This window comes from Heterocephalus glaber, unplaced genomic scaffold (assembly GCF_053883595.1).
Source record: "Heterocephalus glaber isolate CG9 unplaced genomic scaffold, H.glaber_assembly_v1.0 deba00001608, whole genome shotgun sequence".
Classification (NCBI taxonomy): Eukaryota; Metazoa; Chordata; class Mammalia; order Rodentia; family Bathyergidae; genus Heterocephalus; species Heterocephalus glaber.
In genome coordinates this window covers 1,868,194-1,893,870 of record NW_028258379.1, presented here as the reverse complement: position 1 = coordinate 1,893,870, position 25,677 = coordinate 1,868,194, and the positions used below count along the sequence as shown (strand labels likewise).

Below are 25,677 nucleotides of genomic sequence, written 5' to 3'. Positions count from 1 at the left end.
AATGAAGTATCACCTTAAAGCTGTTGGAATGACTACTATCTAAAAGGTAATTGTTGGTTATACTGTGGATAACAGAGAACTCTTGCACACTGCTGGTGGAAATATAAATTATTACAGCCATTATGGAAAACAGTATGGAGATTCTTCAAAAATTAAAAATAAAACTACTATATGATGCAGCAATCCCACTTCTGGGTATAGATACAAAGGAAATGAAATCAGTGTTTTGAAGAGGCATCTTGACTCTTACATTCACTGTAGTATTATTCATGATAGTCAAGATATAAAATATAGAATCAACACAGTGTCCACTAATAGGTAATGGATTAAAAATATCATATATGTGTATATATATTCTTGATGCATACTATTAAACCTCAAAAAAGGAGGAAATCCTGTCATTTGTGACACCATGGATGAACTTAAAGAACACTGCTAAACTGGTGTGGTGATACACACCTGTAATCCCAATACTCGAAAGGATGAAGCAGAAAAATCACCACAAGTTTGAGGCCAGCCTGGACTACACAGTGAGTTCAAGGCTAACCTGAACTACATAGGGAAACCCTGTCTGCCTATCATGAAAATACGTACACACACAAAAGCAAAACAAAACAGAAGTGTTAAGTGAAATAAGCTAGGCACAAAAGACAATTATTCCATGCTTATGTACAATCTAAAAAAATGCGCTCACAAAAGCAGAGTGTGGTGAGGGATATACTGGTCAAAATACTTAAGTTTTGGTTATGATGACTAAGTTCTCCAGATATACATTATGACAGTAGCTAATAAGAATGTATTGTGTACTTGAAAATTGCTTAAAGAATAGATTTTAAATGTTCTCATCACAAAAAAAAGTATGTGAGGTGTTAAGATTGTGAGATATGTGAGTATGTGAAATATGTTAAGATTTAATCATCCCATACTATACACATAGCGAAACTAGTTGTACATCATAAATGTATACAATTTTTTGGGTCAATTTTACCTTAAAAAGCTGGGAGAAAGTGAAAAGAAACACAGGGAATGATAATCACTATATTCAGATGGGAGCACAGCAGGGGAAGAATTCATATAGGGAATTTCAACAGCATTCATCATACTCTATGTCTTAATGAGTAGAATTCAAAACAAGACAAGACTGAGCACAGGAGGGAGAAGCAATGAGAATAAAAACAATTCCGCAACCAATTGTTTTATTATTACTCTTTATAATACATATGGCATATATTTTCTATTTTGGAAATACTTCATTTTTTAAAAAAAGTAATACATAGGGCATCATCTTAGTTGCTGAGACAAAAATACCGGGCACCCAAAATTAAGGAAGAAAGGTTTATTGTAACTCATACTTGTGGAGGTTTCAGCTCATAGTTGGCTGACTCCAAGGCAGGGTGGCATGGCAGAAGCACATCGCAGAGGAGAAACAGTTCATGGTGGGCAGAAGGCAGCAAAGCATCACCCTACCCCTCCCTTTTATCCTTTCTAGGGTATCTGCCCTTTGGGTGGTGCCACCCACACCACAGGGTGGGCCTTCCCATTATGCACCACGCACACCACAGGGTGGGCCTTCCCATTATGCACACCCAGAACTATACCAAACCAACCAGTAAACTAATTTTTGTACTCACACACTCTTAATCCCAGCATCACACACCCTATATCCAACCACCTCTGAAAAAGCCCCACCTATGAGCCTATGAGGCTTTGGGACAGACATCTAGACACAAGCCATAATGCAAGTCAATAATGTGCATGTAAACACTATCTGAATTATTCTTAGTTTCCCTTCATTTCACCCAATATTACTACTAACAGCTACTATGATTCCATTTGTAGTAATTCAAAAATAATAATAATTTTTTCAAGTGTATATCTAAGACTGAAATATGTTGTAGTCATATTTTTCTTTATACTGTTTTAGTGGCTTCTCTAGTTTATCTGCAAGATCACTACATCAATCTAAGATGGAAAAAGCAGTAGTTATAAAAATCATATTTATTTGCAAAGAACCCTTTGAAGATTTACATATCTGAAGAGCAAGTCGGATGAGTGGTTAAAAGGGTGCCCTACCAAAACAGCAAAGTGAAGTGGCAGATGAAGTGAGCCAATGAGATCTGAGACAAATTCCTGATAAGATAAAAAATTCACCCAATGTATCATTGCACATTTCTAGCTTTACCACAGTGAAACCTACTTAGCTCTCTATGGTTAATATTAAGTTAGCAGTCTGAGTGAAGAAACCAAACTCAAGTGCCTTCCCTAGTTAGATAAGCATCCTCCTAAGTTTATTGAAGAAAAACTCTTCCCATTGGTGTTGTTTTCTGCAGATGGCAGATTCTCTAAAATAACTATAAATCTCAAGTCTTCTCTCCTGTACTATTTCTTTCTTTTTGTTTATCCTGTACCACACAAAGATATCATGCTTTAGTAGAAAAAAACAAAGGCTTTGGAAACAGATACAGTTGGATTTGAATTCTCTCTCGATTCAATATGATTTTGAAAAGTGCTTTTATTTTTCAAGTTTCCATTTCCTTATCTGTAAAAGAGATAATAATTCATTATAATATTTTAGAAGATCAAAATGAAAAAGATTAAGATGTAAAGGATCTGGTACAAAACACTCAACGATGTATAGAGTCCCTGGCCATATATCTTCTCTTTGGTACTATTAATAAAAAAAATATGCTTTCCCAATGGATAGGCCTTTCATAGACCAAATTCCAAAGTGCTTTACCCTCTGCTAATTAGTATATCCCTCAAGCTTCCCCAACCCTGTGACCTTCCTGTCTATTCCCCATTAACAGTGTTGCCCTGTTTCTTCCCTCACTTCACTTAACCCAATTATAAAGATCCAAGAAGAGATTTCAAAGAATAAAGAAAGTCCTGTTTATTAATCTTTTATAACATAATAATAGAGTAACCCAAGGGTGCCAATAATACATTTTAAAGACATAGGAAAATTTTACTAGATACACATAATATACATATATTTATATAGATACATACATATACAGATCTATAGTTCATGATTACTATTTACATCTTAGCAAGATTTTTCAAAAGTTAAATTGTTACATTATTTCTACTCTCCTTGCCTCTTGTTCCATATAACATCTTCATTGCTACTACTGTCATTTTATTTCAGGTATTTATTACTGATAATAGTCTATTTACAGTATGGTCTCTCTATTCCAACCTATTCAGTTACCAAATTAATTCAGGGAACTCTGCATGATGTTCATACAAGTAGATATTCATTGGCTCCCTGCTGTATGAAGAACAGAGTCCAAATTCTTTCACTTACCATTCAAAGCCTACTTACTCAATTCCAATCCACCTTTCCAAACATTTCCCATTAATCATCCCCATATACCCTGAACTTAAGCCAAAGTCAACTATGAGGTTTTCTGTTATTCTTTATTAAAGCCTTGTAACTACTCATTCCATATCTTTGCTCATGCTGTTTCATTTTTTTGGAATGCTTTATAAATGTCCCTACCATTGCCTGTCTTCCAAAGCCAGGGTTCAAATATCAGTCAATTCTGAAGAGATATGAGACACTTCCCTGTTCAACACACAAATGTTATACATACAATACAACAAATTGCAACTGAGATTGACTCCATGCATACTACCAGATCTACAAAATACTGTTACATTTGTGAAACAAAATACAGAAAAGAATTCTGCTTACTACCCTGGAGACAATCACAAGAATGTTATCAAAAAGCTTGTAATCCATCTAGGGACACTGGTGGAAAAGAAATCACATACTCGACATCAGAGTCCCTAAGATTGCTCTACTCCAAGAAATTAAGAATAACAATTGGTCCAGATTCAGTAAAGCCCATAGAAATCTGGCAGAAGCATTCTCTGTGGTATGCCTCTGCAATCCAAGGCCTGCATACAACTACCTCTAAAAAGGGACTGACAGTAACAACAAAAAATATCCAATGGCAAGACTCATACAACCAAAACCATAGGTAAGAGAATAATCTAAAAGAAACTTTAAAGAAGTACATTTAATGACAAAAGAGATGAGGAAAGGAATTAATATCAATAGGCATGAAAAATATCAATGCGTTAAGAATTGGCATTTTTAAAAAGAAACAAATTTTTTTTTTTTTGGTACCAGGGATTGAACTCGGGACCTTGCACTTGTGAGGCAGGCGGCAGAACCACTGAGCTAAATCCCTGGCCCTGAAACAAATTCTTGGAATAAAAATCACAATGGATAAATTAAGCAGATTATCCACAGATGGAGAGAAAATTAGTGAACTGAAAGATAAAGATATATATATATATATATATATATATATATATCTATATATATATAATATATAGGGGAAATACATAAAATACTGCAGTGCTAAAAAGAATTTTTAAAAGGAAAATGTGAAAGAACCACTAAAGAGATATTTCATGAACAGAAAGATCAGGATAAAAGGAGCAAAGGTGAGCCAACAACAACAAAACAAACTGATAGCAAAACAGCAAAACAAATATGAAGGAAGTCTGAGGTTAGTAAACTTTCTAAAGTCTTTCTTATGTTCAGAAGAGGAACCAATATTAACTCTAGACTTCTGAAAATCATCAGTTCTTGATGTCAGACTTATTATATTTCTTTATGTATTACTCTCTATATTTCTGTGTGTTCAAAATACTTAGTAATTATTTTAAATCATACCTCTTCTGGATTGTCAAGGTAAACTGACTTTTCTTCTCTGAATTCACAAAACATTTTATCACTACCTTTCCTGTATATACTATGGACAGCTCTAAATGTTAAAAACTCTCTAATATGTAGGTTTCTTGATAGCAAGATAAATATTTACTCATTCATTATACAGCCATCATTTTTAAAAAGATCATTCTAACTTCTAGACAGAAAAGTTAGAAATTTAACAATTAAATTAGGGTTTTGGTTAGTTCAAATATAAAGTGTGGTAATGATAATGGGTGGAAATAAAAAAAGAGAGGATATGAAAACAGTTACCACAAATTGTGAAGCTGTGGAAGAAGATGAAAGAGAATTGGATGGAAAACAGGTTGTACATCAATCACTAAGAACAGGAAGGATTCTTGGAGATTAAAATATGTCCACAGTAACACAGACAGGGTATAACCTGTAGTGTGAAAGATCTGTATTTAAAGTATAAATATTTGAATTTTCTTAAATACATATATTTGAAAATTGTGTTGACATTTTAATTCATCTTGTTTTACAAGCTGAATTTCATTATAATAGCCAATTTTATACTGAAAGATAAATACTATGATGGAATATAACTATGAATGCAAAAAAACAAGAAATTCAAACAGAATCGGACACACCCAAGGCTAAAGATTTTGTAATATATTTATTTTTCTACTCAAAGCACTTTCTCTTCAAAGGCTCTATTTCATACACTGGAATCTGAATAATGTCAACAACTTTATCTCTAAATCAAACAGAAAGCAAAGTGAAAAATCAACTGAATAAAATAACTGGTTTTCTCTTAATTATGGAAAATTGTATTTTCCAGCAAGTAAGAACAGGTTCATAAAAATATCTAACTCAAGGGACCAGTGACTATAGCAGTAAGATCTGAAAAATCTCCAAGAGTTCTAGTTTACTGCGTAACAATTTCAAGTTTTTAAAAAGCATTTTTAATATTTAAGCCCACAAAAAACTTGTGCTCTCTTCCAAAAGTAAAGCCACAATATCACCTTAGAAGAAAAAAAATCTATTATCAGAAGTAATCTGCTAATGCAACTAAAAGTAAAACTTTTCTGGAATAGAATGCTTTAATAGACTAGTCACTTAATTGGCTAAATATCATTTGGACTAAAAACTTCATGTGTAAAGAAAATATTTTCCTTTCATTTAAAAAAATTATACCATTATTTTCAGGATTTTATTTTGCTTCCATACTACATTTTTTGGCAATGCTTATAATGCTAATATATTTTAAATAATAACACATTTGAATAAGTTACATATAACTTGTTTTCCAAAATCATTACCTTCAAAAGTCTAACTCTATAGAACCTGTTTCAATACATAATAAAAATGTCTTACACTTTAAAATTCAAATTTCTTATTTCATCCTTCTAACAGGTGAAAAGAAAAGTCATATTTTTTTATGAGTTCTATTCCTGAGAGAAAAATCACTTCTACCTGTCATCCGAAAGTTCAAAAGCGACCATACAGATTTCTTATTTCTTGATTACTCTTTAAAGTGGACCGGTTACAATGAGTCAAAAGAAACTAAAAAAGAAGCAAAATCCAAACTAAGATTATTCTTGATATATTTTTGTTCTAGTCAATTTCACTTGCAAAAGTTAATATTTTATGGAGCTAAAAATTAGATAATTTGAGTCCAAATTATTTCACACATGATTATTGGAAATAAATTTAAATTTTTTTTTAAGTAAAAGGGAATCAAGGATAAAGGCAGAATAGACCAGTACAGTAAGGGAAGTAACAGAGTCCTAAAAGTGGAAGAAAAAATTTAAAAATCATTTTATCCTAGTACTTCATTAATAGATAAAAGAAGTAGCACCATATATGTCCAAAAATTTAATCTTCTTGAGAAGAAATCATTTTTTCAATGAACATATCTTAATTACTTACTGGATATCAGGTACTATGCTAACTGCTAGATGAGAAGACAATCCTTGCTCCAAGGAGTTCAAAGTCTAGTGGGAAGAAAGACATGCACATCAACTTTCACTTGTAAGAGAACTAGAAACCTAGAGAAGTCAGGAGAGAGCGGAAAACATAAATTGGTAGGTTTCTATATGAAGGAAGCAGGATAATTTGCCAGGTAGATGAAGAAGTCAAAGTGTTATTCTAGAAAGAATATGAGGTTACAGTGGTTTGAGGGCTGAAGAACATGGCGTATTCTGAGTAGGAAATCTTTCAGGCCTTGGGATGCCTTGAGTATCTTTTAAAATAGATAACAGAGCCAGGCATGGTGGTACACACCTGAAATCCCAACACTTGGGAGGCTAAAGCAGGAGAATCGTAGTGAGTTCAAGACCAGCCTGAACTATATAGTGAGACCCTGCTTCAAACAAACAAACAAACAAATGAATAAAAATAAAACACATAACAGAAGCCAAACACACTGGCACATACCTGTAGTCTGAGCTACTCCTGAGACTAGCATGGACAACACTGTAAGACTCCTCAAAAAAAGGGCAGGAGGGAAGACCCATGAAACGATGTTGATAAGTAAGTAATGCAATCCCACTTGAATTTTAGAAATCTTTTTATCTTTGTATGAAAATCAGTTTGGAGAAAGAGCAAGTGAAAGAAAGAGACAAAATGAAACATTAGGAAAGCCTCTATGGGGCTATGACCCTAGAGACTTTATATGTAAGATACTAGTAGTCTTTGTTTCCAAGACTCAAGTCTGGAAAACTGGCTGGGCTATGAAGTTTCACCACAAGATATACAATATTTGGAACAGGTGTCACAATGCAGAAAAGTTCAATTTGGGACACAGAGAACTGAGGCACCAGTTAGACATACAAGTTGAAAACCAGAAATGACTAGGATCCATTTGGAATTCTGAGTTTAAAGCAAAGAAAATAAGTATAGGCTTGTGATTTAACATAAATCATCATTATCTTTTTAACTGGCTTTCTAAGAGCCTCCAGGTTCTGAGCGAGTCCTCCAGGGCACTATCAGCATAGAACGGAGAGGAGGCAGGCTTGTCATCGGGAGCTGTGCACCTGTCACTCCAACTGTAACAGTGTAGTCCTGCTTTTATTTACATTATATTTTGAGTTACAGTAAGATTTTTTTAAAATTCTGTTCCCTTAAGAAGTTTAAAAATTACTTGCTACAGACTGTACTGTGCCTTCCTATAATGGTATTTGGAAACGGGGCCTTTGGGAGGCAATTGGGGTTATATTAGGTCATGAAGATGGGGCCTTTGGATGGGAAGAAATGCCACAGTGCTTGTTCTATCTGTTGCCCTGCTCTGTGAAGACATGGCTACTGTGAGATGTGACAGAATAAGCTGCGTAGCCAGGAAGAGAGTCTTCACCAAGAAGAAAACACCAAGACCACCTGTAGCAATGGTCTCTGGAAAGATACACTGCTGTTCAGGATTGCTATAAATAATCAGGAACAACTGTATAAGAAGTGCTTAAAACAGAGCCCAGTAGCCACATAAATGGCAGTAAATGAGACAAAAGGTTAAGGGAAGATCTGGCACAACAATGTTAGCAGAGGAGGAAGACCAAAAAGATTTAAAGATGTCAGAGGAAGAAAGAAAATAAAAGAAGGCAGTGTCACAAAGAAAGGAAAGATAGTCTGAAGAAAAAGAGAGTGGCTCATCAAAGAGGCAAAATAAAGACCACAAGTTATTCATCAAAAATTTCAATAGAAAGTCAATGGTGAATTAGCAAAATCAATTCTAACAAACATCCAAATTACATGAGGTTTGGTGGATGAATCAGAAATAAAGTGGAGACAGCAAGCACATATCTCCTTTAATTGGCATCAATGAATATGGGAAAAGGGCAATAATTAAAGATTAAGTGTTAATGAAGTGAGTATGCTTCATAATGGAGGTTTGAATATGTTCATGGGGTGGAGGAAAAGTTCCAACAGAAAAGATCTGAAAGAAAAGTGGAAGTCAGTTTGATAGTATACTATCCCTGAGTTAAATGCAGAAACAGACCCTTCTGCCTCTAAGAATGGACATAAAAGTAAACATAGGTGCAAATATAGAAAAGTTTGTAGTTAAGACATAGCTTTTGAGGGCCCTCATGAGCAAATTTTCTCTGTATAGTAGGTTGAAAGATTAGTTGCTGAGTGTGAAATGGGGAAAGTGGGAGTGAGAAATATGGGAGAGTGCTTATCCGGGAAATTCACTGTGGGATGTGAGAGAAGCCAACAATGGGTGTATGAGAATAACTGTTGAGTAGCACCTATCTGCTTGGGTGTGTGATTTTCTCAAATGTATTCAGCAGAACTAATTTAACAGCAATCCAAACATTTTATTTTATTTTTTAAATTTTTTATTTATTTATTTTTTTGGTACTGGGGATGGAACTCGGGTCCTTGTGCTTGGGAGGCAGGAGGCGGAACCACTGAGCTAAATCCCTGGCCAAATCCAAACATTTTAGAATATATTTCCAAGTACTTTTTATATGTGAGTGTCATATTAAAGCACTAATGTACTCATGTGATCTTGATTCATTAAAAGAAAAGTACTTATAAAGGAATTTTAGAATTTCCCCAATGCCCTCTGCCTTTCTCATCTTGTGGATACAGAGAATGACCAAATTTATTCAGCTTAGGTCTAGACTCTTACTGTAAAGGAACTTATGTTGTATTCAAATTTTTTCCAAAGGGAAATAAGTATTGTTAGAATTCCTTCATATAAAGAGGTTCTTTTTCCTACTAAAGAACTCTAGACTAATATCAAATGATCTGACTCCTGTCTTACACAATAAAAAGGTTTTCGTAACACATTCTAGTCAAAACATGAATTTTTAAAAATAAAAATGCTAATGGGCTGGGGATTTAGCTCAGTGGTTCCACCACCTGCCTTGCAAGTGCAAGGTCCTGAGTTCGATCCCCAGTACCAAAAAAAAACAAACAAACAAACAAATAAATAAATAAAAATTAAAAAAAATAAAAATGCTTCCTGCTATGACAAAACATTTCTGAACAATAGAAAACTATACCCTTGGACATATTCTTACTCCTAAAGAAGTTTACCTTGAACAAGAAATTATACTATTAAGACTTAAGGGAAAAGCACTTGAGGTTACATGATGATGGTAACAGGTTCTTGGCAGCTTTAAAACTCTGATTCATGTCTTCACATTAGCAGCTTAATTGCACTGACTGCATTTTTCATTAGCTGACTAAATACTTGTTTTATTGGCTTTGGGAAACTGCTATAGTCATACTTACAGGAAGAATTTTCTGAGCTTTTACTTCCTCAGAGTGCATAGAGTTAACACTCTTTAACAGCTATAGCTGCACAAAACTGAGTCCTCATTCATTTTTCTATGACATGGTATAAAATGGTTCTTATAGTACAAACCAGAAAACCAAAGAGAATTTCTTGTAGAAAATTATGAGTTCTAGAAACCAAAATTAGCTTACTAGAACTTCAAATAGTTTTATACTTATTTTGTGGAATTCTGCGGTACAAACCAGCAAAATATCCTACATACTTAAAAAATAATCACGTTAGGGCTGGGGATTTAGCTCAGTGGTGCCACCACCTGCCTCACAAGCTCAAGGTCCTGAGTTAGATTCCCAGTACAAAAAAATTACATTATATAATTTCTTTCCTTATTCATTTCAGTAGTACTGGGGATCAAACATAGGGAAGTGCTCTACTACTGGGCTACTTTCCCAGCCCTTTTTATCTTTCTGAGACAAGGTTTCACTAACTGGCATGGTTGGCCTTGAACTTAGAATCTCCTAACACAGCCTCTTGAGTAGTTAGGATTATAGGTATATGCTACCATGCTGAGCTATCTGTTGGCTAATTTAATAAAATATTTCAGATCTACCTAAATAAGATCTACCTAAATATTTTAGATCTACCTAAAAATAGTATGAATATGGGCCAGAGATTTAGCTCAGTGGAACCACACCTGCCTCACAAGCGCAAGGTCATGAGTTCGATCCTCAGTACCGCAAAAAAAACCCCAAAAAACAAAACAGTATAACATGTTCAAATCAACAATTCTCATATAGAGTATATTCAAACATTGTACTCTTTCCTACTGAATATTTATTTTTCAATACACACTAGGTACCAGATATACAGGACAACTTTCAATTTAAAGCTGAAAATATAAAGATTATAAAAATTATTATCCCTCCACCTATATTAGGGCTCAGTAAGCAAAATAGTTTAATACATGAACAATAACAAACAACACCTTGAAAATCCCTACCTCTAAATGCCTGTCAATGTGTTATAAGTGAATATCTATGAAACTGAAATATTCAATAAGCTCTAATATAATTAGTGCATAGGTGAAGACTCCTACAAGAAGACAGCAAAGAATGCCTATAGAATAATTCTGTATTTCTACATATAATAATATCATTTAAACCAGTCAATACAATGAAATACCAATGGTTAAAGTACAGGAATAATTGTGTACAAGGATGTTTTAACATTGCTGGAGGACAATATAGACATTACCTTAGACAGACAGGGCCTAACATGATTGTTGGGATATATCTCGTTTCCCAAAAAGTATATCCTTAATTTGGATATAAGGTAGCTTTTAAAGAACAAAACCAACTATATGCTATAATCAAAACCAAATTTCAGGGCTGGGGATTTAGCTCAGTGGTTCCACTGCCTACCTCGCAAGTGCAAGGTCCTGAGTTTGATCCCCAGAACCCAAAAAAACCCAAATTTCAGTGGTTCTGCAAGCACAAGGTCCTGAGTTTGATCCCTGGTACCAAAAAAAAAATTTTTTTTAAATTTCATACTAGTATGCCTAAAGCCCATCTCCTGGTTATCACTGACTTCTTCTTTTAAAAGTTAATATATTCAGATATCAATGGATCTTGGGCCAGAACATGGAAATTTATACAAATAAAAGAAAATAGAAAATTAAGAGTGATGTCCTATGAAAAACAAAATTGATTATAATTATAATAATTTATGCTTTAATATTATAGGTAGAAAGTATTAATGCAATTCACGATGTCTAAACACAGATTTGACTGCAAATGACAGAAAGAAGTGTGATGATATGGGTTTCTGCCTGGCTTATTCCCTTTCTTTGCTTAAGGGCAATCACTTTAAACTGCAGTGATCCAAAAAATATGCATGTTCTGCTCTAACCATAATTTGCTAACAAAACATGTGGAATAGAGAACAGATTCACAAAGCTCTTGGGCTTAACTTATTTCTACTTTGATGACTTGTATTTTAGTCACAATAGAAAATAAGACACTGATTAAGGTCTATCAATAGATTAGATTATTAGACTAACTTTAAAAAATATTTATATTCATTTTCTTGTTTGATTTTCATAAGAAACCCATAAGGGAGGAAAGATAGTAATAAAGGAGAGGATTCTCAATTTATTAAGACTAAGCCAAGGCACGCCCACCAGCTGCCCCAGGACACACACGAGCAGAACACCCCGGGCTGACTTAGCCCAACTCTGTCCAGCAGGCCATGCCCACTTGCGGCCAGGAGCCAGTGAGGACCCGCCTGGCACAGCCACTGGCCGGCAGCATAGCTGCGTGGGCGCCTGCAATAACAGAGGCCCCCCACCCTGGCCTCTTGGCTGTGCAGGTACCTGGTTCCACACTACAGAGGCACAGGAGGACATAAAGGCCATTGTTCTGAGCTGCAGAAGTGAACAACAGAGAGAGGGCCTCTCTCAGGCTCCCAGATGAAAACTGAAGCCCACTGGAAAAGTGAAGAGAATCTATGCAATAAAGGCACACCAGACCACCGTGCTTGGTAAGTTGGAGGGATCATCACCTCCTATCGGAACCTGGACTATCTTCAGGGGAAAGGCAGCTGGAACCTGCAGTAGAACCTGGCAGAGTTCAACCCTGCAGGAGGACAGGGAGCTCACCTTGGGACTTGCAGCCAGAAATCTGCCTGAATCTCACGGGTCTGTGACTGGCTTACTGAGACTCATTGACTTATAACTGCACACTGCTGCCCACATTGTCTACTGTGACAGCAGAGACATACACTGAAGGAGGCCCTTCATTTTTATCTTTTATTTGTTATTTTCAAAATTACCATTTTTTTTAAATCTTATTTTTAATTTTTTTTCTTCTTTTTCTACTCTTTAAAATTTTTATTTTTCTCTTTTGTCTTTCTCTCTCTCTCCCTCACTCCCTTGCAGTCCAACATTGTTCTTCATCTCCCTTTGTATTCCTGTTCTGGGCCTAATTTGTATCTCTTCTTTATTTTTCTTTTCTTCTCTTTCCTTCTCTCACCTTTGTCCTCAGGCCTCACTGCTAACCTTCCCCCATCCTTCTACCTACCTATCCCTCACTCCCCAACTCCTTCTAACTCCCCATTCCGAAGGGTAAAGTTGCTATATTAAAGAGTTTACTTACTATAAACATATGTTGGGTTGGTCCTTGATTTTGATCTAATTCACACAGTTAAAGGTGATAGATTAATAACTACCACAAATTGTCTTTTTCTAAGAGGTACTCGATGCTATAGTGTTGCTGATTGTAACACTTGGGCTCAGGTGTTGTGATTGATCTAATCAGTTGTCCTTCCTGGTATAATGAAAATGAGACAGCCTCAGAGCCATTAGAGACTCAAAACCTAAAGACCAGTTATATCTGGAAGACACCTCTGAGGAGCAATCATTCCATAAGAGTTCTAAATACATCAACAAAGATACTTACAATAAGCAAAACCAAGGTCAGTACCACAAACAAAAATGAGAAGACATTTAAGTAAGGCACAAACTCCGACTTCCACCCAACAAAAGGCAAATTCTGTGGGAAACAAGGTGGAAAAGTCTGATAATAAACCACCTGGACACCCTGAACTGATAGGACAGGAAGTAACAAAACAGATGAATGAGACTCTAGAAAAATTCAAAACAGAAATAATCTCCCAGATAAATACAGAGAAGGTGAGCAGAGTGAAAGACATGAACAGAGGCTAGAACAGAAACATTAAAAAAATAATAGATAAGCTCAGAAATATGCTGAAAGCCATGACTGAAAGCATAAGAAATGGAAACCATGATGATCCAACATAAGAAGGAAATGGAATCCATGAAAGAGATTCAAACAGATATTCAGGAGATTAAAAACTCCATTGAAAGTGTGCAGAGCAGATTAAGGGAATCTGAAGATAAAACATCAGATATAGAAGACATGATTGCGGTTAAGGACCATGAAAACAGAGATTTCTTAAAAATAGTAAGGGACCATGAGAAATTAATCCAGCAGCTGCTAGATGATGCAAAGAAAAATAACATCAGACTGACAGGAGTTCACAAAAAAACAGGAGAAAGTACAATTGACATAAAAAAAACTGTTCACAGAAGTAGTGATAGAAAACTTCCTAGATAGAGGTGGAGAATTCGACATACAGATAAGTGAGGCATATAGAACTCCAACTAGCCATGATCAAAAAAAATCTACAGCTAGACATATAATAGTCAAGATCCCAGAAAGCCAACAGAAGAACAAAATCCTACAGGCAGTTAGAGAAAAGAAACAAATCACCTACAAAGGAAAGCCCATCAGAATCACGGTAGACTTCTCAGCACAAACCTCAAATCAAGGAGAGCCTGGAGTGAAGTATTTCAGGCCTAAAAGAAAATAACTTCCAACCTAGACTGTTGTATCCTGCAAAATTATCTTTCAAAATTGATGGGGAAATTAGATACTTCCATGACAAAGAACAACTGAGAAATTTCATGAACACCAAACCAGCACTCCAAACAATTCTAAGCAATATCCTAGAAAAAGACAATGAAGGTCACAACTCCATGAGGTCCAACACAGGGAAGCCACCAGGCAAGGAAAGACACTAAAGGGAAAGGGGGAAAAAAATAAGAAATAAAAGAGCCAACAATAGTAAAACATCATGACAAGGATGAGTCAATATCTATCAATTATAACTATCAATGTTAATGGCCTCAATTCACCAATCAAAAGAAACAGACTAAAAGAATGGATTAAGAAGCAAAATCCAGGGCCGGGGATTTAGCTCAGTGGTTCCGGTGCCTGCCTCGCAAGCGCAAGGTCCCAAGTTCGATCCCCAGTACCAAAAAAAAAAGCACCAAAATCCAGCAATATGCTGCATACAAGAAACACACCTAACTCAAAAGGAAATTCACAGACCAAAAGTAAAAGGATGGAAAACAGTTCTCCACGCGACAGGAACACAGAAAAAAGCAGGCGTAGCAATCTTATTTGCAGTCAAAGATTTCAAACCAAAACTAATTCAGACAGACAAAGATGGTCACTACATCCTTGTGAAGGGAACAGTCCAAGAGGAAGAGATGACAATCCTAAACATATATGCACCAAATACGAATACCTCCAACTATACAAAACAAATATTAATGGACATGAAAACCCAAATAAGCACTAATACCATTGTAGTGGGGGACCTCAATATCCCACTATCACAAATAGACAGATCTTCTAGACAAAAAATTAACAACAAAATTTGAGAACTGAACCAAGCTATTGAACAAATGGACTTAATAGATGTTTATAGAGTGTTCCACCACACAAAATCAGAATACACATTCTTTTCGGCTGCACATGAGTCATTCTCCAAAATAGACTACATGCTAGCTCATAGGACATGTCTAAGTAAAAGAATTGAAGTTACCCCCTGTATATTATCAGACCATACTGCAATAAAATTGGAGATCAATAACATAAGAAACCACAAAACTCCCACAAACACATGGAAATTGAATAACAACCTCCTGAACAACCAATGGGTCTCAGAGAAAATTAAAGAAGAAATTAGACAGTTTCTACAAGTAAATGATAATGCCAGTGCAACATACAGGAATCTATGGGACACAATGAAAGGAGTTCTATGAGGGAAATTCATAGCAGTGAATGCCCATATTAGGAAAACAGAGAGAACTCAGATAAATAACCTAAGGCAGTACCTCCTCAAGCTCCTAGAAAAAGAAGAGCACAACAAACCCAAAGCTCATACAAGGGAGGAAGTTATAAGGATCAGAGCAGAAATCAATGCAATGGAGACTAAGAGAATGATACAGAAAATTAATGAATCAAAGAGTTGGTTTTTCTAAAGAATAAATAAAAATCAATAAACTTTTAGCTAACCTTATCAAAAAAAGGAAAGAAAAGGCTCAAATCCATGCAATTAAGAATGAAAAAGGTGAAGTCACAACAGACCCAGCAGAAATCCAGAGGATCATCAATACCTATTTCCAGAACCTGTACTCTAATAAAATGGGTAACACAGAAGAAATGGACAGATTCCTAGATACATACAAATTGCCAAAGTTAAATGAAGAAGATATAGAAATTCTAAACACCCCAATTACAATGAGTGAAATTTAAAATGTAATAAAATATTTACCAACAAAGAAAATCCCAGGTTCTGATGGCTTCAGTGCTGAATTCTACAAAACATTTAAAGAAGAACTATTGCCATTACTCTTTAAACTCATCAAGGAAATTGAAAGGGAAGCAAGGCTTCCAAATTCATTCCTGGAAGCAAGTGCTACTTTGATTCCCAAACCAGGGAAAGACCCAACCCAAAAACAGAACTACAGGCCAATCTCCCTAATGAATATAGATGCAAAAATCCTCAACAAGATACTGGCAAATAGAATACAGAGTGTCATCAAGAAGATCATACACCCAGACCAAGTCCAATTTATCCCAGTGGTGCAACGATGGTTCAACATTTGTAAATCAATAAATGTAATACACTATATTAACAGAGTCAAGGACAAAAACCATATGATCATCTCAATAGATGCAGAAAAGGCATTTGACAAAATCCAAACCCATCATGATAAAATTGGAATAGAAGGTCTTTATCTCAACCTGATTAAGGCTATCTATGAAAAACCAACAGCCAACATCATACTAAATGGTCAAAACCTGAAAACTTTCATGCTAAAATCAGGAACAAGACAAGGATGCCCACTATCACCACTCCTGTTCAATATAGTTCTGGAAACATTAGCCACAGCAATTAGAAAAGAGAAAGAAATAAAAGGAATAAAGACAGGAAAGGAAGAAGTTAAATTGTCATTATTTGCTGATGATATGATACTTTACATAGAAGACCCAAAAATACTCTGCCAAAAGACTTCTAGACTTAATTGAAAGATTCAATAGAGTAGCTGGATATAAGGTCAACACTCAAAAAACAATAGCCTTCTTATACACAAATAGCAGAGTCATTGAGAGAGAAATTAGGGAAACAATTCCTTTTACAATAGTATCCAAAAAAATGAAATATCTAGGAATCAATCTAACAAAGGAACCAAAAGACCTCTACACTGAAAACTACAGCACTCTGAAAAAGGAGATTGAGGACATAAGAAAATGGAAAGACATCCCTTGTTCCTAGGTAGGAAGAACCAATATAGTGAAAATGGCCATACTTCGAAAACTACTATATAGATTTAGTGCAATGCCAAATGAAATTCCAACAATATGCTTCACAGAACTAGAGAAAACAATCCAAAATTTTATTTGGAAACAAAAGAGACCTAGAATAGCAGAAGCAATTCTAGGCAACAGAGACATGGCAGAGTGTATCACAATCCCCAACTTGAAACTATACTACAAAGCTACTGTAATAAAAACAGCATGGTACTGGCAAAGAAACAGACCCAAGGATCAGCGGAATAGATTAGAAGATGCAGAAACAACTCCTGATGGACTCAGCCACCTCATCTTTGACAAAGGAACCAACTATCCCCATTGGAGGAAGGAACCCTCATTTGACAAGGAACCAACTACCCTATTTAATAAAGGGAAAAGCTGGATTTCAACCTGTGAAAAATTAAAACTAGACCCATACATATCACCATGCACTAAATTAAGATCAAAGTAGATTAAAGATCTAAATATTAAGACAGAAACACTACACTTGCTGGAAGATAAGTTAGGTAGAACTCTTGAAGACACTGGCATAGGAAAAGACTTTATGAACAAAACCTCAGTAGCATGGGAACTAGCACAAAGAATCAACAACTGGGATATCATCTTATTAAAAAGCTTCTGCACTGTGAGAGAAACCACCAACAGAGCTAACAGACAATCTACAATCTGGGAAAAATTTTGGGTTTCAACTTGCCAAAGACTAAAACTAGACCTATATCTCTCAAAATGCACTAAACTAAAATCAAAATGGATTAAAGATCTAAATATAAAAACAGAAACGCTGAACCAGCTGGAACAGAGGTTAGGTCGAACTCTTGAAGACACTGGTGTAGGAAAAGACTTCATGAACAAAACCTCAGTTGCCCATGAACTAGCACAAACAATTAACAAATGGGATCTCTTTTTACTAAAAAGCTTCTGCACAGCAAGAGAAACCACCAGCAGTGTCAAGAGACAACCCACAATGTGGGAAAAAATTTTCACCAGCGGTCCCTCAGACAAAGGTCTACTATCTCAAATCTATAAAGAACTTAAAAAAATCAGACCTCCCAAGTTTAATGACCCAGTCCAAAAATGGGCATCTGAAATGAACAGACATTTCTCACATAAAAAGGTAGAAATAGCAAATAAACATATGAAAAAATGTTCAACATCACTGGTCATTTGAGAGATGCAGATGAAAACAACTCTGAGATGCCACCTCACTCCAGAAAGAATGGCTGCTATCATGAAATCAACCAATAACAAATGCTGGTGGGGCTGTGGGTAAAGAGGAACACTGCTCCACGGCTGGTGGGAGTGTAGACTGGTGCAATCACTGTCGAAATCAGTATGGAGATACCTCAAAGAACTAAGATTGGAAGTCCCATTTGACCCAGCTATTCCCCTGCTGGGTATCTTCCCCAAAGAATTAAAAGAATCATGCCACAGTGATATATGTGCACCCATGTTCATAGCAGCACAGTTTGTAAAACAGCTAATACTTGGAAACAGCCCACATGCCCATCAAATGGAAATTGGATAAAGAAGATGTGGTTTTTTTATAAAATGGAGTACTACTCAGCCATAAAGAATGAGAAACTAGAGACATTTAGAGCTAAATGGATGCATATTGAGGCCATAGTCTTAAGTGAAATAAATAGGACACACATGTGTAAATACCCAAAACTTTCTCTAGTGTGAGAAACTGAAAGTGTAAATAAGAATTAAAATTATTAAAATGAATAACTGATAATTTGAAATAGGAAGAAAAGGTCCAAATGTGCAGGGGTGGTGGGAGGGGAAGGGGAAAGGAAAGGAAGGAAAGGAAAAATTATCAGAAAAGAAAAAGATGGAAACAAAGTCTATGTAAATAGGGAAGGGTGGAGGGGGTGAAGGGTGCACAGGTACTGGGGTAAAAAATACGAACCAAGATACATTATGTACAGGTACAAGCACCCAATGATTAATGTAAATGTATTGTATACCTAAAATGTACCAATAAAAGAATTTAAGGGAAAAAAAAAGACTAAGCCAAGGCCCTGATTAGTAAGTAATGCTAATATCTCTGCCTAACAGGGAAAGGTAGTTGAAATATGAATAAAACCATTCAAAAGTGATTTATGATTAGTAATCAGAGACATAAATGGATTATAAAAATTACTGAAGGGGAGCGAGATAAGTGGAGTTAGTAATAGGTAGAATTTCAGTTAAGCAAGGTAAGTTTTAGAGATCTCTATAATAGTATATGTATTGGCAACAATACTGTATTTCATACTCAAAACCATTATTAATAGGATAGATCCAATGTTAAGTGATACAAAATAAAATAAACCACAATAGAATAAAATTTTAGAAAATGTGAATGAGGATTCTTGGGCCTCAGAAAAATAGTGAAGCTCCCATTCTTTCAAAAACCACTGACAAATAAGCAGAAATGTTCAGAACTCTGAAAATAGCTGAAGGTTTATAGCAGCCATGTGAATGCTGAATCAAGAAAAATGTAATTTTTAAATGGTAGAAAAGCTCTGTGGTATTCTTACTTCCCACTGCTTCACACCCTCCCTAGCTCAGCAGTCTGTGTAACCAGTATGGTGCCATGATCCCTGGTTCCAAAGAGTACAGCAGACATTATTTTAGCAAATTATTTATTCTGTTTGTGTTCTATAGTCTAAGAAGAGACTGGGAAAAAAAAAGCAGACATTTTTCTCAAATGACCATTCTCTGAGACAGAGCATAGGTTAGCTCACAAAACTCAGTAAGTTTTAAAACACTGACTTCCCAGAAAGGACACAACGAAATAAAATTAGAAATCAATAAAAGAACACCTAAAAATTATAACTGTGGAAATTAATATGCTCTTCCACAAATAATGGATCAAAAAAGATATCAGGAGGTAAAGTAAAACAAAAACATATGGGAAAATTGTATCAATCCCTTCATTTAAAAAAAGATGCCAAAATCAATAACCCAGTGTTACACATTAATGAATTAAAGAAAGGCAAACTAAACACAAAGCTACCAAAAGGAAATAATACAGAGTAAACACAAATGAAATAAAGAACAGAAAAAGGAATCAATGAAACCGAAAGTTGGTTCTTTCCAAAATATTAACAAAATCAAACTTACATAAATTACCATAAGATTCCGCACTTCTAGTGCTCAGTAAATATCAAAAAGTAATTATTGAAATAAGTATACATATAGGCATACTTATAGCAGTTTATTCAAAATAGCCAAAAGGTATAAACAGTCCAAATGTCCACCAATAAATGCATGGATAAACAAATGGTATATTCAGATAGTGAAATATTATTTGACAATAAAAGGGAATGAACTACTGATACACAGTACCACATGGATGAACCTTAAAAACATGCTACATGAAAGAAGTCAGACACAAAGGTTATATGTGGTAGGTGTCATTTATATGAAATAGCCAGAATAGATAAAATCCATACACAGACAAGCAGCTTGGTGGTTAACAGGGGCTGTGAGGTACAAAAATGGGAGAAACTGCTTAACAGGCAAAGGGTTTTTGCTTATGAATGATGGAAATGTTTCGAACTAAACAGAGGTACTGGTTGTGCAAGTGTGAATGTGCTAAAACTCACTGAACTTTTAAATTTAAAATGGTTAATTGTGTTTACCTGAATTTTACCTCAATTATACTATTTTAAAAAAAGAAAAATGAGTGTAAGTGTATTTTTATCCCAAAAAAGAGATTCAGGGTCCCTTCAACACATATCAGACCCTACAACTGCTGTCAGGTGAAGTAAAACCTTGAGATAATGCTTAAGGGATGTATTATTTCAGGGAAAAGCACCGAGTAGAAGTCAAAAGGGTGGTGATGAGGGGATACTGTTACGACCAGATTAAATCCCAGGTGAAAAGCATGGATTCATAAAGCCCTCATGATCTAGTAGTAAGGACCACAGTAACTCAGGTCCTAGATCATGTGTCATTTGGGCTTCCCAATGAAGGAGATAGCACACTCTATTTAAGATAACCAAAGGGAGGTAGATTTATGAGAGTACTATCTCCAGGAGTGAAGGTATAGAGAAATTCTTAGGATGGTTTAGTATAACCCAGGGTAATATCAGTGACATAGTTACCCTAGGGCAAAACAAATAGGTAAGTACTTAAGAACCTAAGAAAGAAGGAGGCCTTCAGAGAGGGTTGTCTAGAAAATAATAGTAACTTTCTGGAAGAACAAAGCCAGCTCTACAATTAGAGTTTGAACTAAACTTCTGAGTTAATTGAACATTACAAAGAATAATCCCTATTTCATATAAAATCACTTGACTTATAAAACAATCTATTAAATCTACTAACAGCTTAATATTTAGATTTACAGTATATTATATAGTAATTTACACAAAAGTGATCATGTAAATTCCTTCCAATATAACAAAGATAACATACATTTTATTGACAAGTGAAATAAGGTAAAATCACAAAGAAAAGAAAATAAAGGGATTTTTTAAAAAACTTCACACATGTGCAAATACTAACTGAAAGAAAGCTAATTTAAACCAGGCATTGTGGTGTACACTTCTAAGCCCAGCATTTGGGAGGCTAAGGCAGGAGGACTGCTGTAAGTTCCAGGCCAGCTGGGTTATACAGTGAGTTAAAGCCAACCTAGAATACACAGTGAAACTCATCTTAAAAAAAGAAGATAAGCAAGCTGATTTTCCACATTACTAATGATCCATTAGAAGCTATTATTAATAGTAATAGAGAACTACCATCAGAAAGGGAATAATTCCTCTTAAGAAGATTTAATGAACTTGTTAAACTAAAAAGTAATCCCAAAATCTACAAACACACACACACACACACACACACACACACACACACGGTATGATCCAAAAATATGGCAAAGGATTGATCCCTATCAAAATACTCTCCCTTGCCTTGAACACACCACATAGTTTTTATCATACCTTTTAAAGACAAGAAGGATGGCTTCCAGAACTGCTTTTTAAGAATACGTGTGTCTGAAGAAGGGGGAATATTTTGAGGGGTATCAATGGTAATGTGACTTTTGCTGCAATAATTTTTTAAAATTTAAACATTAACCATATATTTTGATCACATCTTGTACATTCCTTTATAGTCAGACAATTTCTTTTTAGATAACCAATCACTTATGAAACATGAGTTTTTATGAGAACTTTGATGTAGTGAAGGTTTCTGATTTTCTTTTAAAATAGAAAGAAAGAAGAAAGGAGAGGGAGAGAGCTCTTTTTCTCTTACGGTATTACCTTCTGAACATGTTTGAAGTTAAACTTCCCATAAATGTTCACTGTCAGCAAACTAGTCCCCCTTACCTTCAGTTCTGTCACCTACACACCTAAGTCCCCTGACATCTTCACAGTGCTATACTGGTTATCTTTCTGTAAGAGTAATTTCACCATGCAACTTTCCTGGATTAACAACCTTTAATGAGTTTCTCATTATTTATGTGATAAAATCCAAACTCTTCAGTGGGACACTGAAAATCCTTAAATCTGGCCCTGTCTATATTTCCAGCCTTATCTCCTAACATCCCTCCACTGATACCCATCTGACATTTGAGATTCTAGTGATTATAAAGAACTTGTACTTCCAAAAACACAACTAGATCAGGCTTCCTAGCCTTTGCATATGCTTTTCTCTACTAGAATGTCTTTCTCCTCCTGTGTGGCAAACACCTAGTTATCCTTACACCTTTTTTAGGCACCACCTCTGGTAAAAGTTTTCTCAGATCTGATTCCCACTCTCCCTCTAAGAAAAACAACAGGCTGTTTCTGAATTTTGTTTTACTTTTTACATAGCTCTATTTCTGCATTTGTCATATTTTAAACAGTGAAATAAACTTTAGTTTAAAAATCCTTATGTCAGCTTATAGTTTCTATTTCTATTCTAATTCAAAATGTCTAAAGACTTCTTTGAACTGTGAAACAAATGAGAAACACAAGGTAAAAAGAAAAAAAATAAAGATCACAAAAATAAATAGTTTTAAGACTATACACAATGAAAAGTAACTGCATGGCTTATTAATTAAATGACAGAACTTTTTGATAGAAATATGAAATAGAAACAGCTTTATATACTGACAAAAATAAAGCTGAATGCATAAATGATTACACTTTTTGCATGACTAAAAATATTCCCTAATATGCTTTACTTTTGAAATTTCTATCAATTTTACATATGAATATTTAAAACATGCCTTTCTATAAATAGGAACCCTTTTATTAATGAATTTGAAGTAGACTGAAATAGAAGTAGGAGATAGATAACTTTTTCTAAGCAATTCATTTTAAAGTCTGTTAAAGTTTAAATATAAAAATATAAATATCTTTTTGTAATATACAATAAGAAAATAATTTTCAATGCTTTTTAAAATACCTATGTCACCAGCAGGAGCTTATCAATATCTCACATAATAAAGTCAGTAATGTTAAATTATTAAGATTTCTAAAATTCTTATTTCTAAAATAAAAAATCTATTGCAGTAAATCCTTTTATCTACAAATCCCCTCCTTATAGGACTGTAGAAACGGAAAGTCTGATTTCAAGGGCACCTCGCTGTCTTTCTGTCACTTTTTTCAGAATCAGAGCCAGTTAGCTGTCTACTTTTTCAACACTACAAAACAGGAAACATTCTGCCTTTTAAAAGTTAATACATTATGCTTTATCAAATTTCTAGGCCCAAATCACCAAATGTACTAAATTATGAGTTAATTATAGAAAGCCAGCAACACGTGCAAATAAGCATTTTAACACCCTTGAATACCTTCTCCAAGAGCAAGACACCCCCAGCCTGACTAAAAACAAGTAAAATCTCATTCTATACACATAACCTGTGATAGATAAAATTTTAGAATTCTATAATACTGCAGCCACATTTAGTCTACGAGTAAATCATACTTAGTTTATAATTAACACTGAAAAATTCACTAAAGACACAGTTCTACATAGATTTAACCTTGTGTTAAAACATGTAACAGTCACCCTTTCCACCTGATATAAATTTGAAAATTTAAAAAGCTACATTATAATCAGCATATATTTTAAATTAGGCATGGATGTCCTAGTAATGAGCAACATAGAGGGCAAAATATAATGCATTATTTAGCTTTGGATAATTTTATAACTCTGGTTGAAATCTTTAGGAATAAAAAAAGTAAGAAACAACTTCTCCTTCTCTTCCTCACCCCCACTGTCTAATGCCTGGACATATAATTGACTCTAACATGAGGATAGGAGAGTGAAAAGGCGACAGTTTAAAGATTAGCCAGAAGATAACATCCTAATTTTGTTACTTATAAACGATACGGTCTGGAGCAAAGGGTTTTGTTCCCACTTCCACACCTTTAAAATGGATAAACCCGCCGGGGATTTAGCTCAGTGGTTCCACCGCCTGCCTGCCTTGCAAGCACAAGGATCTGAGTTCAATGCCTGGTACCTAAATAAATAAATAAATAAATAAATAAAATGGATAAACCGTCCCTGTTTATCTACCAGAATTGTAGTTAAGAATCAATAAAATGGCACTTTCAAATTGTGAAGGGGTTGAAATTTTATAAGTGTTAGTATTTGTGAAGGTACAGTTACTCAGCTAATTTACAATTACAATTTCCAGAAATTCAGAAATTTAACTATCTAAATTTTCTAAATCCACATCTAAAGAAGTTAAACTTGAATTATGAATAATTTATTCAATAATCATAAGAAACACACTTGTTGATTTACAAATGCATGTGGTTCTAATTCCATTACATAAATTTATAGAAAGCCAGGTGACAAAGTAACTGGAAGAAACTACTAGTAGGATAAAAATGTATCTGTAAATAAGACAAAATATGACCTAACTCTACTGATGTCTGCATTGTGTCAGTCAGTGTAGGCTTGGTTTTGCAGCAGTAATGATTACTCAAAAAATTCCAGGCTTATCTAACAGAAGTTTATTTCTTGCTCACACTATATATTTTATGCAGGTCAGCAGAGAAGAACCACTCAATATCATTCAGGGACCCAGACTGATGGAGATTCCACCTCAACTGCTTCCATGATCACTGAGACAGGAGAAAGAGAAGGTGCAGTATCCTACAGTCTTAATTTTGCCTTAAAAAGCCCATACAGTACTTCAGTGGCCATAGCAACTCATGTGGTCAACTTCAAAAGGGACAGAAAAAAGGAATCCTGTATGTATCCAAAATTATTTATAAGTTGCCCTATGGTCACCATAGACATCAAATAGTAATACATCTATAAAAAATTAGTTTTCATGTGTCCTCTATGTTTGCTTTTGGTCCTAAAAGATTTGTAATAATATATTGTTCTGAATTATAATTGTAATTTAAATATATGCTACATATTTGCCATTTAGTGTTTAAATAAATAAGTTCTGTAACTACTTTTTATTTTTTCATTAACTGAATTTTTATTAGTACCTATATTCCAGTCTTAAAAGATGTCATTAATCTTTAAAGATCATCTTGGATTTTCTTTGTAGGTAGTTCCGAATACTGTAGTACATTTGGAGAAAGCAGGTCTCAATTTAAGAGTTTTGAGGTTTTATAATAGTCACTTTTACT

At 34.8% G+C, this 25,677-nt stretch overlaps 1 protein-coding gene and 1 long non-coding RNA gene across 5 annotated transcripts in view; both read right to left on the bottom strand.

Moving 5' to 3' along the window:
- The window catches only part of Mnat1 (MNAT1 component of CDK activating kinase), a 240,901-nt gene that overhangs the window by 20,906 nt on the left and 194,318 nt on the right, over nt 1-25,677 (bottom strand). The window lies entirely within an intron of this gene.
- The window catches only part of LOC147822736 (uncharacterized), a 35,543-nt gene continuing 10,347 nt past the window's right edge, over nt 482-25,677 (bottom strand). Inside the window, exon 2 of the long non-coding RNA XR_015444990.1 lies at nt 482-25,677. This is a non-coding gene — a long non-coding RNA (uncharacterized LOC147822736).